We start from the raw sequence: 12,825 nt of genomic DNA, 5'->3' as shown, positions 1-12,825 counted from the left end.
TGAAGAACATCAGCTTCTCAATGTCTTCATCAGGTTCTCCATATCTAATGGTAGTACAAGATCAGAAATGAGGAAATTTGAAACCAAACCAAGCAACTGCCTCCATCGGTCCTGGTACAATATCAGCAGCTTTCCTGGTTTGGAGTATTTTAAGAATGGAAGACCAACAAATTCCAAAGTGTGTGTACCAAGGAATGTTGCTGTATGGCCAGAGATCACATGGGCACTAAAAGCTTCAGTGTTGTGACCAGATTGCCAATGATGGACATAAACTGAATATGCAAACCTTGCCAGAGATTGATCCAGGGGGTGCTTGATTTGCCAGGAAGCCACAGCCCTTTGTGATTTGGGATGATGATGATGACTGGAAAAGGATGGAGAAAGGGAGGAAATAATCAGTCTAATAAACGTTGCACCGTGAAGATCCAACCATACATAGAGATTGCACCTCCAGGAGGCAAATTATGTCTACACATGCAAAACCTACTAAAGCCACATTTTATGTCTGAATAGTTCCTCATGTTAACAAAACCCTGATCACCATAACATATTGATTTTGCTTTCAGATTGTTTCACCAAGATATGAAATCTTTGTTCAAGGTTATTATTTGCATTGTCTGCGAAATCCCAAAGGCATATTAGCTTAGCATAGTTTTAATTTTAGCTTGTGTGCTCTGTGTTTATGTACATTTTTAGTAGCAATTAATTACTGACACCATTTTACATACATTTGCATTAGTATTTTTTATTCCTTAAGGTTTTGTCTGTCATAATGAACTAAAACAGCACTGTGATCAAAGTGATCTCAAATCTGCACGATGTACTCTCTGTCGGTTAGTATTTAGAAATAGGAATGGAATGTTTGTAATGAGCTTTTCTCCTGTTTTTCTCTTCCTCGGAAATCTTTGAATTTCTAAGTCCTGTTATGCTACTGGGGAATTGAAGTTGTTCAGGTGGACCGCCAGCTATCAATAGACTGGGAAAGGGAGAGCTGCAGAATACTTTGGTTGCTTTTTAGAGCATTGGTAATTCCTCTGCTTGGAAAGCATACTTTTTTGTATTTTTTCAGTTATTTATTGTAACAGATTGTAAAATCAAATGTTCCTATTATATTAATAAACAAAACATTGTTGTCAAGCAGTTAGGATTGCTATATCCACAAAATAACTGACACACACCACAAAAGCAAGGAAATGAAGACATAGGCCACACAACAGTATATAGCTCCTTCTCCTCCATCCACAGGCAGATACCTTTCCATTGCCACTGATATTATCCATCACAGACCAGTTACCGTAATCTTAACTCTGACTGCTTTTTGCCCTTTTACACACACTCCTTTAATAGATTTCTCTTCCCCAGCACTAGTAGTTGTGGCTGTTAGGGGCTGTAGTTGCTGTGTTCTTAGGGGATAGTTTGGTAAAGGGTTGTGCTTAGAAGATCAGTTAAAAAGAGAACAATCAATCCTAACTAAGGCTTAATCCCCCATATACACTATTTAATCCCTAGTTAGAACTTGTTATATAGTTTATTGTAGTTTTAGCCATGGTTAAGTGTGTCTCTGGGTGAAGGAGAAGACGGTATGTAGTATTAGGTAGCTTAACTTTTGATTTTCTTGCATTTATGGGTGTGTGACAGGTATGTTGTGTGTTGTGCAACCCTAACTGCTTCATAATGGATATTTGTATATTAGCTTTCTTTGTTTTGTTTTCTTAGTGTTTAATCAGGAGTGGAGGTGGGGAGTTGCAGACCTGCTGGAGGTAGAAGCACAACAGCTAATAGAGACTATTTTGCCAGCCACTGTACAGAACACCTTTGCTGTAATAGGATAAAATCTGACAGAAAAGTGTGAGTCCTGAGGGAGAAGGATTTTTCTGTTCTCATCCCTGGTCAGCCAATCAGGCTTTTGTGTTCCCAGCCCCAAATAACCCAATTTACATGTGCCTCTCCCCAGTCAGTCAGGATTATAAGCACCTGACCCATCAATCAAATTTAGAGACAGTGCATAATGTGAATAATGGCTAAAAATGACCCTAAATCTGATATAAAGAAACAAACAAGCTCCCTCTTTTACCAGTTCTCAGGTTTCACCCCAGTCCTGAGTTTTGTATAGATAGATACAAAATTTAAGAGATATAAGTCAGAAATGTAAAGCAGGACTGCCATTGACAAATTTCAGTCAAATTTTCAAAGTCTTCTAATTAAAAATGTGTGAGAAGAAACCACTCCAAAACTAAACACAAAATTCAAATGGAACCAAAACTAACCATGTGTAAAATTTCACACCAGTTGGCCATCAAACTTTAGACATAAATTCATGCTCCATTTTAAGCCCATTTTAGATTGCAGCTAGAGTTATTGGTAGGGTTAGAGGAATTAAATTTTTATATTTTATCATTTTGATAGATAACATCAATGTGTATTTTTGAGTATTTTATTTAGGGCTGTATCTATTTAAATTTTCACAATTGCAGGAGTTTATGGGCATATCAGACAATTATTCAATGACAGTAGACACTGAAATTCAAAAAATTGAAGCTTGGAAATCATTAAAAGACAAACTGTCAATATCACATTACAATAGAATGTAAATATTCTTAAAGAAACAAATCAGACCTGTTTTTGCTATTCATTCACTAGTCCATTTGTTAGAAGCCTAATTCTAAAGTCCAAATTACTGGATTTTGATGTTAATAAATTCTCAAGCAGCATTTTTCTTACTTTACCTTTCTGTACATTTAGATCATTATCAGTAGAAATATTTTTCATCAGTTTGTATGTGTACGGTAAAATCGAGGTTTACCAATATTTGCTGATAAATATTTAATCTTTCCATGCCTAGCTATAGAGATGATAACAGATGTCCCCATAATTCTAAAAAATCTTAAAACACAGCAAATATCATTGCATGGCTGTATTTTAACATCTCAATTTTGAATTTTCTCATGATTTCTGATGCTTTTAATATAGCTGAACAATCTCATTAGAGTACTTCAAATAAATGAAGACATTAGACATTAGAGGAGACATTAGAGGAGATCTGCAACATTAAACCAACCATTCAGCTAAAATGTGAATATTGCTTAAAAAGCATTTATAAAACATATTTAGTGCCATAATTGAATAATGCTTAGGCTATTAACTATTATAAAACTTGAAATAATTACAGCCCATTAAATTTTGCTATTGGTGACTTTTTTTTTTTTTTTTTAAAAAGTGAAATTAAACTTTCACTAATTCTTGTGCTCCACTCAAAAATTAATAACAATGTTGAAGTTTAAAAGAGGTAGGTTATCTGTATGTATCTTTTTGCATGAAGTGATGCTGCAAGTGGTCTATACACTAGCAGAATACCCATATTGAGACAGATCCAACTTTCAGTTTACATGGGTGTAATCCCATTGAAATCATCCCAGGTTTTATCCCACTAATTATACACTACATTGGCTCACTCAAAACATACTTCATGAGATGCTGTGCTGCACCTCTTAGAGGTACAGCATAAAACACACAGTCCATGGAGAAGGTGACGCTAAAGTGTTTTTAAACCATCTTTGTACACTCCTGATCCTGGGTTGTTCTAGTGGCTGGAGTAGCTACAATCCTAATTTAGACAGCCCTCAAGGTTGTCTAAATTATGGCAGTCTCCTCAGGCTAGCCTATGGGCCAAAGGTCTATTCAGAATCTTCACTGCACTGTGTGGCATGGCCCCACACCTGTCATGTCCTTCCTGCCCTGACAAGGTACCTACACTGCTGCTTGTGAGGTGGCTCTCGGAAGGCAGACTTCCTGCTGTCTTCTGCAGCTCATGCTCCAGGGGAATTCTCCCCCAGTTCTGGCCGCCCCTCTGCGTAGGAGCTGGAGAGGGGACATGCCGCTGTTTCCGGGAACTGCTTAAGGTAAGCGCTGCCTGGAGCCTGCACCCCTTACCCCATCCTGAACCCCAATCCCCTGTCCTAGCCCTGATCCCCCTCCAAACCCCTCAGTCCTGGCCCATAGCACCCTCCTTCACCCCCAACCCCTCATCCCCAGCCCCACCCCAGAGCCCCAAGCCAGAGTCCTCACCCCCAACGCACCCTAACCCCCTGCTCCAGCCTGGAGCCCCCTCCCACACCCTGAACTCTTCATTTTTGACCCTACCCCGGAGCCCGCACCACCAACCAGAGCCCTGACCCCTCCCACACCCCAACCCCCAATTTCTTGAGCATTCATGGCCCAACATACAATTTCCATACCCAGATGTGGCCCTTGAGCCAAAAAGTTTGCCCACCCCGCTTTACATTGTTCTGTCCCTTTTACATAGCATAGGGAGGAAGGGCAAGAATGAGGATTTCACCCTCTATGTTTTGCCTGCTGTGGTTTTTATATTTGAAGTTGGGTGCAAATGAAGCCAATTAGCTCTCTCCCCCCTTGTGTTGTTTAAGCTCCTGATCCCAAAAGTTTTCTGCTTAAGCATCATCTAATCAAGTGTTGATGTTTCAAGAAAATCATCTGAAATACATTTGCAGATATTGTTGTTTTGATTTATGATTAAATAAATGTTTATCATTGTTGTTCATCAGCATACATCTAAGTTGAGGGCTACGGTTCTCTGGTTCCTTAGCATTCTGGAACATGATGACTGACAATGCTAGAAAGAACGGCAATAGATATCTGCTGGGTTGAACTTGGGGTTTTGTTTCTCATTTGGTGGATCCATCAAATAAAGTTAAGTTAAATGTGACCAGTGAAAATGAAAAACACACAAAGCCTTGGACACAGAGGATATTAGTTTAAAATTGAAACATTACTCACATTGATCACGTCTTGTATTGTCAACTCACAATGCCTTAGAAGTTGCTGTGAGTTGGGTGTCACATAGTAATTCTCTTTTGGGAGTGTGATGGAGGAGATTTTTTTCTTATAATTATGTTTTATCATCTGATGTGAGTCCAGTTTTAAGTTCTTTAGCATCAATCAGAAATAGGTTAGTTGTGAGGAAAAAATACTTTCTTCAAAAACAGCCAATTTTTGTCAGGAGCCAAAGCAGTTTCAAAGGAGCTGGAAGCAACAAAAGTGGAAATGGGATGCTTTAAAATGCTTAAAGTGACTAAAGCCAGTAGTGACTAAAAAGTATATACATTTTAAAACAACAGATTAGAATATTTTCCCACTCTTACCTACATGTTAATTTATTCTACTAGAAAGCTGATGTGGCCAACAAACTGCAAGCAAAGGGATTATGTTGTGTAATCCTATTGGAGGGAGTGCTCCTGACATACCACACTGAGTATTTAGGGGACTCACCCCTGGACTACAGAATCAATGACTACATAGGCTCAGGACTCTGTTGACCAGATTGCCAAGAGTCCAGGGTAGAGATAGAACCAGCTAAAAGCACTACCAGAACCAATCATAAACTAGAGCTCAGAGACAAAACAGGGAGGTCCTTTCTACCCTTCACATCCCTATCTAAGGGAAGACTTTGAGTCCTTTTGGGATTTCTGAGACATTGAACTGTGTCCTCTCAGAAGAGACCAAAAACTCAAGAGGATGAGGAGCGTCATGGTCAGGCTACAAGAGCCAGCCTAACAGCATATTGGAATCCAGAACAGAGAGCTACAAGGACAATCTTACCATCCTTGGCATGGATACTTTGTCAGAACACCCACATTTATTTATTTTGCTATTTTGTTTTATGCAGGCCACTGACTTCAGCGCTGCACCACCCACCAAAGACTGAGCCTAAACTCACTCTTTGCCTAGACAGATGCTGGGAAGGAAAGCAGGGTGGTTTATATTGGCTGTAAGTGTTGGGAGGGATGGGATTTAGGTAATGTCATTTTTGCCTTTTATTATCTTAATGCTCTTTTCCACTGTCCCTTGTCCTGAGTTTCCCATACCTAATAAAGCCCCAGTTACTATTTTATTACCCTGGGATTTGTGTTAGCTATTTTATTATTGTGTGTTCTGACTGACTCCAAATTGTGTGTTAAATACTTTCCCAAAGGATAGGTCTGTGTTCTCTGCACTACAAGGGGTTTCCTTGGGCGAAGACACCAGGCACCCTTATAGGTGGACCCATAACCCTAAGGCGAAGAGAGAGAAAGCTGCAGCTATGCCTCAGGGCTCAGGTTACACATGTACAAATATGCCACTTCTTGGAATTCTTGTCAAACCAAAAAGGTTCAGTTTTATTTTTCAGGTCTATTTCATGGGCATGATGGTAGACATGATGGCCAAGTACTTTTGGAAACTACCTGGATTTCAATTCACATCAACACATACATTAGATTGCAATATGATATTGATGTGGCATCAAGGTTCTGCATGCATGTGGGATGGTTGGATTAGTTTCAAGGTGTAAAGTCAAAAAAAATTATGTAATACATCCCAAACACTTGCCAATAAAGCTTTTATGCCGCATGACACCATGAGGCATTCTGTATACCACATTTGACATAGAAACTATTTAAAAAATGTTTTTTTAGTTTTAAATATTTTTATTTGTATTGGTTTTGTACCCTCCTGTCTGTAAAGCAAGTGCCTTAATTTCATCAGCCAAAATGTTCAGGACAGGAGAGAGAAGAAGAAAAATTACTGATGTTTTATAAACTACTAAAATATTTTCCCATATATACCTTAGAGGTGGGTGGAAAATACATTTTCCACCCCCATATGGAAAGTTTTGACTTTGACAAAATATTTTGGCTGAAAGTCAAAAATTTCAATTCAGAAATGCTAGCATAGTGTCTCATGCGAGTTGTAGTTCAAATACCTCATTCCCTGATTCTCCTCTATGGAACATGCTTCCTGGAAAAACTACATTTCACATGATACATCACCTCTACACCTTTTGCTGAGCTGAGTACATCATAGGATTCCCTGACTGTGAAATGTAGTTGGTCTGGGGAACAATTCAACCCATAGAAGAGAATGAGGCACTTAATCTACAACTGTCTGAGGCCCTGCAGTGACATTTCTGAATCAAAATTTCACTGTGTGTTTAGCTTTTCAATAAGAAGTTGAAATTTTCCATGGAATGCAGACACTTTCCATGAAAAACTGTTTAGCTGAAAACCTAATTTTGAAGGAACATTTTCAACCAGCCCTAATAATAATGATTTTTAATATGTGCTCTCACAATATTAAAAGGGCCAGACACAAAAAATATTTATTCCCTGATCTCATTTTGTGAAAAAGTCTTTTTTTTCCAGTTGAAGGGGGATAAAGACAAAAACTCATTTCTTCCTTTCTAATGAGATGAAGCTTCTATTTCCAGCACAAATATGTCATAGGATACCAAACTTTATAAGACTCACTTGTTTAGGTCTCAATATTGCTTTTCCTGCACCTCAGACCATTGTTATTTTGTGAGGAAATTTCTGAGTTTGGAGCAGGGGGAGAGTTAAGAAGTGTCTAGCTGAGGGTTTTGGTTGTTTTTTTTTTGGGGGGGGGGTTGTTTTCAAATGGCAGGTCTTTAAAAATGCTCATAGACTTGAAATATTAGAAGTAATCTCAGGAGGAGGAGGATTAGTGGACAGAGTGCAGGTGAAGCAGTCAAAGATAGTTAATACTAATAAATACCTACTACACAGAATTATAGAAATGTAGGGAGGTAAGGGACCTTGAGAAATCATCTCATCCATTCCCCTGCACTGAGGCAGGATTTTAAGTTGTTATCCTCTGGACTTTCTCCAATTTGATCACATCTTTCTTAAAATCTGGTGTGCAAAACTGGACACAGTACTCCAACTGAGACCTCCCTAGTGCCAGGCAGTGCGGGACAAATTAACATTAATTGTGTTAAGCAGGTGGTCATGATGAACCTTTTTAATGAAGACTGAAGGAAAATAGGCGTTATACACCTCAGCCTTCTTGCTGTTTTCCACTATTAGCTCTCCTTCCCTGTTAAATAATCAACCTACTCTTTCCTTTGTCTTTTGCTTGCTCAATGCATGAATAGAAAGCTTTTATTGTTTTTGTCATTTGCTAAGTGTAACTCATTTTGCTCTTTAGCCTTCCTGATTTTGTCCCTACATGCTTGAGCTATTCTTTTGTACTCATCTTTTGCAATTTGACCATGTTTCTACTTTTTATAGGATTCCTTTTTGATTTTCAGGTCATTAAAGAGTTTCTGATGCAGCCTTATTGAGCTCTTTTTTTCCCCTACCTATCTTTCCTTCTTAATGGTTAATTAGTCAATGTGCCTTCAATCTTGTCTCTTTGAGAAACTGCCTGCTCTTCTGAACTCCCATAGATTTTCTTCCCATGGGACCTTCTACTACTTCTCTTCTTCTTCAGTGCTTAGCCAGCCATTCAGCCATAGCGATAGTTTGCAAAGGCTTGATGGCCTGTGTGATACATGAAGGGGGTGGGGGGAGTAGCTCGCTTTGATGGACACCCAGCCAGCCAGTTAGCTGTCAAATCCCTCTTAGCCTGTTCTCTGCTTGCTTTACCTGTAAAGGGTTAACAAGCCCACAGGTAAAAGAAAAGGAGGGGGCACCTGAGCCAGTGGGAAGGCTAGAACTTTTAAAAAAAACTTCCCCTTTGTCTGTTGTTCTCCAGAGAAGGAGATATGGAGCAGCAATGCTGTGTAAGGCTTGAATCAGGTAAAAAAATTCATCTTCCATACCTAGAAGAAATCACTGGACAGGGCATGTTTAAATATATGTGATTAGGTTTATTTCTTTATTTTGGCTTTTGGATCTCCTCTGTGCTAACCCCAGATGCTTTTGTTTTGCTTTGCAAGAAAGCAATTTTGGGTGCTTAATTTTTTGGGATTGCTCTTTTAAAATCTAGCAAAAGCCTAAGTTCCAGATGCATTTTCTTCCTTTTTGTTTTTAATAAAATTTACCTTTTTTAAGAACAGGATTGGATTTTTGGTGTCCTAAGAGGTTTGTGCATATGCTGTTTGATTAGCTGGTGGCAACAGCTAATTTCCTTTGTTTTCTTTCTCAGCTCTTCCCCAGAGGGGATATGTGTGTGAAAGGGCTTGAGGGTACCCCACAGGAAGGAATTCCCAAGTGCTCCTTCCTGGGTCCAAGGGGTTTTTTTGCATTCGGATGGTGGCAGCGTTAACCAAGCCAAGGTCAGAGAAAAGCTGTAACCTTGGGAGTTTCATGCAAGCCTGGAGTGGCAAGTATTAATTTTTAGAATCCTTGTGGGCCTCCACCTTCTGCACTCGAAGGGACAGAGTGGGGAATCAGCCCTGACATCCTGAGAGTCCAACATCAGAACAGACTTGATGAACCCATGTAATAGATGGTCTGCCTCTGGGCTGCCTCCATCTCTCGGTTGGTGGAACCTTATTCTGAAATTGTTAAAGTCTGTTTTATTGGCAGTCCCTTTTCAACCATCTCTGTTTATGGTGAAAAAATTCCTAAATATTCAAGACTCAAGACATCAAAGTGACCCTAACAGTCTTGTTTGGCAAGGGCAACACAAGCTGTTGCCACTGCCCTTTTCTCTCTCTGGGACACTGATTCATCAGTGTCCAGCTCTATCCTGGCCTAACAATCAAATCTATTGCAAACTGCTCTGATAACTTTGTGAGTGTCATTGTAGTTCTGTAGACAGTTGGAGATTCACATCAGGAGGTTCAGGTGACAGCAATCATTGGATAAAACAATATTGGGTACTTGGGAGATAAAAGGTAATTACACTGGACCCATATGTCTAGATTGTATCTTTAGGACATGGCCCTGTGTTGAGAGTGGTGTGGAACCATATCAACTAAGGAAGGTGATATTCCTCAAGGGGGAATCATCATCATTCTTTAGCCCCTTGGTGGATACAGAAAGCAGTGCTATCCTTTAGGTCATGACCTTGCCTCTTCCATGCCCTTCCACCATTCCGTTTTTGGATGCTATGTGACACCAGTAAACATTCCTGTGCTTGTCGGAACACAGTGACAGCAATTATGATGGCTCTTAGTATAGGCCACGTAGTGGGGAACACCCAACCCTTTTCCTCTTGTACATTCAGCTGGGGGACAGCCACCCTAGACCATTGTGACATTCCCCAGGGTAAAATCTGGACTGTTGAACATCTCTGTCCCCTCAATTCTCCATGCCTTTACACTTCTTTGCAGTAAGAGCCACCACTCCTGGTCCTGCTCACACACAGCCTCCAGAATGCAAAATCTCTCCCTGAATTATAGGAATGTTTCTAGTAAGACACTTCTGAATTACATTGCAGAGCAATGTCAATCAACTCTCAGACCAGATCTGGCCCCAGAAATGCGTGTCTTGTACTGCCCAGCACCCTCCTGGACAATACAAACTCATAGAAAGTCTGTCACTGCATCCAAGGAAAGTGATATGTACAGGCTCTGTTATCTCAGTTGAAGATTCCCAACACTTCAATGCAAACACACACTGGTTTAGATAAAACAATATTTTTTTTAAACTACAGAAAGATAGATTTTATGTGATTACAAGAAACAAGGCATAACATTCAAAACTGGTTACAAAGAAAATAAGATAAACCACAAGCTAGTAAATAACTTAACAAACTAAGTGAATTTAGAAGCAAAAAGGCTTCTCTCACCATAACTTTACAGCAGCCTGGCTGGACGGCTTCAGCCAGGACCTCCCCTTCCCATTTCAATTATACTCCTTTTTTCTTTCAAGTATTTTTGATGTTGTGAATAGAGATGAGGGGAGAGATGTGGTGTGTGTTATGTGCGTTCTCTATTCTTATACCATTCTCCCCTATTTGAGGATTAATTCCGGCTTTTTTAATTACTAATATGTAAAGTTTTTGCTCATACCCTCCTTCTGCCAAAGAAAGGCTGCTTAACTAAGCGATAGCCCACTTGATATCGTTGATACCTGGCCGGGACCTCAGTTGTGTCTTTTGTCTCTGGTTTGGGTCTGCCTTTCTAACTTGAAGCATGTTACAGCAGTGTTATACAGCAGAATCTTATAATTTTATTTACAATGTTGTCACACACATTTTACCTGGACAATAATGCAGGTTATGAGTTTTCAAATGATATTTCACAAGGCACACTCTGTACAAAATGTATCATAGTCTTGTGAAAATGGTGAACATAATGGTATAGACTGTCACAACTACAGAATTTACTCAGTCTTAAATTTCTCAGCCAGCCTCCTTTTTAGCAATTTTCACCTTAAGGACACAATTCCAGAAAGTGCTGGAGCTGAAGAAGCAGTGGGCCTCTTCAGATTAGGCCTCATAAAGTCTACTACACCTTTTGCTTTCTGCTTATAAATACATACCCCCACTCAATCCATGCTACCAGCCAGGCATACTTCAACAAAAGGAGAGTTGGCAGAGTGCGGAAGACCAAAAAGAATAATGCTAGCCTTCTAAAAATGTGGTAGTAACAAAATCCCTCCAAAACCACACTTCCGAATTATCTATGAAAATCGTATGCTGCTAACAAATCTGCCATTTTATTGGCAGCAGATCTTCAATTTTACTGTGCTGACATTCATAAGTGAATCCATATATTATGTCATAATTGGACTGTTGCTAATTATAATAATTATATTGAGCCAGACAATAACATTGTTTAATTACAGCCATTAAATGCTCTGTTCTGAAGCATTCCTGCCACAATTCTAACTTGTCTTGTACTAACTAGAAACTCAAGATTTTAAGAAATTCAATCTAAAATCCTCAAGGGACGATTCAGTCAAAAATATCTTTATGGTACAGCTGGTGGAACTATACAGGAAGCGGATAAACACACTGCATTTGACCATCCCTCCTTTATAGAGCAAGCACCCTTGCCTGGTTCACCTCTATTAGGCTCCCACAATCCAGATCTTTTCGCTATTTGCTTACCTCATCTTATCTTACTTCCTTGTTTATTCATTATTATGGCTACTATTGTTCTTGTCTTATCAGTGGAGGGGAGGTCACACTAGCATCTAGACGTGGCCAATAATCATATGTTCTTTTTGATACTGCTTTTTCATCTTTATTCTCCAATGAAAACTCTTTCCGTCTCCCTGCTAATCACCATAGCGCTTTTCCTTTCACCAGCAGGTTGGGCAATGTATGGACTCCTTCAAGACTTCCATCAATGACAATCCATGGATTTGCCTGGTAGAATTGTTCACTTGTGACTCTTCAATGTAGAAAAAATGTGCATCGTGTCTATAATGTAGCAGGAGTGTGCAGCCTACACAATTCTCCAGGTTGCTAACCTAATACCACCTACAGAGAGCACACTTTTCAATGCTCAGCCCACCCCAACCCACTCAACCCTTTTTTGTTTTTTGTTGGCATCGGGATTGAAGGTATTCAAATGTTTTTGTATCTATTTATTTATATAGTTATTCTCCGTAGCCTATACTGATTGCTAATAGGGTGTGTAAGTTTTGTGCGCAAAACAGAGAGAGAGAGAGAATAAAAAGGCTGCTTTGTGCTGATTTTTCCTGGCAGCACACAATATCTTTAAGGCCAATTTAACCAGGTATAGGGGGATTCCCCCAGTATAAGGATTCCCCTGAGCTGCTGAGAAGAGTTACAAAGGGACCTCACAAAACTGGGTGACGGAAATGTTAATAAATGTAAAGTAATGCACATTGGAAAACATAATCCCAACTATACACATAAAATGATGAGGTCTAAATTAGTTGTTACCACTCAAGAAAGAGATCTTGGAGTCACTGTGGATAGTTCTCTGAAAACATCCACTCAATGTGCAGCCGCAGTAAAAAAAAAAAAAGTGAACAGAATGTTGGGAATCATTAAGAAAGGGATAGATAAGAAGACAGAAAATATCATATTGCCTTTATATAAATCCATTGTACTCCCACATCTTGAATACTGCATGCAGATGTGGTAGTCCTGTCTCAAAAAAGATAT

Source organism: Natator depressus, chromosome 1 (genome assembly GCF_965152275.1).
Source record: "Natator depressus isolate rNatDep1 chromosome 1, rNatDep2.hap1, whole genome shotgun sequence".
Lineage (NCBI taxonomy): Eukaryota > Metazoa > Chordata > Testudines > Cheloniidae > Natator > Natator depressus.
This window is presented reverse-complemented; position numbering follows the sequence as displayed.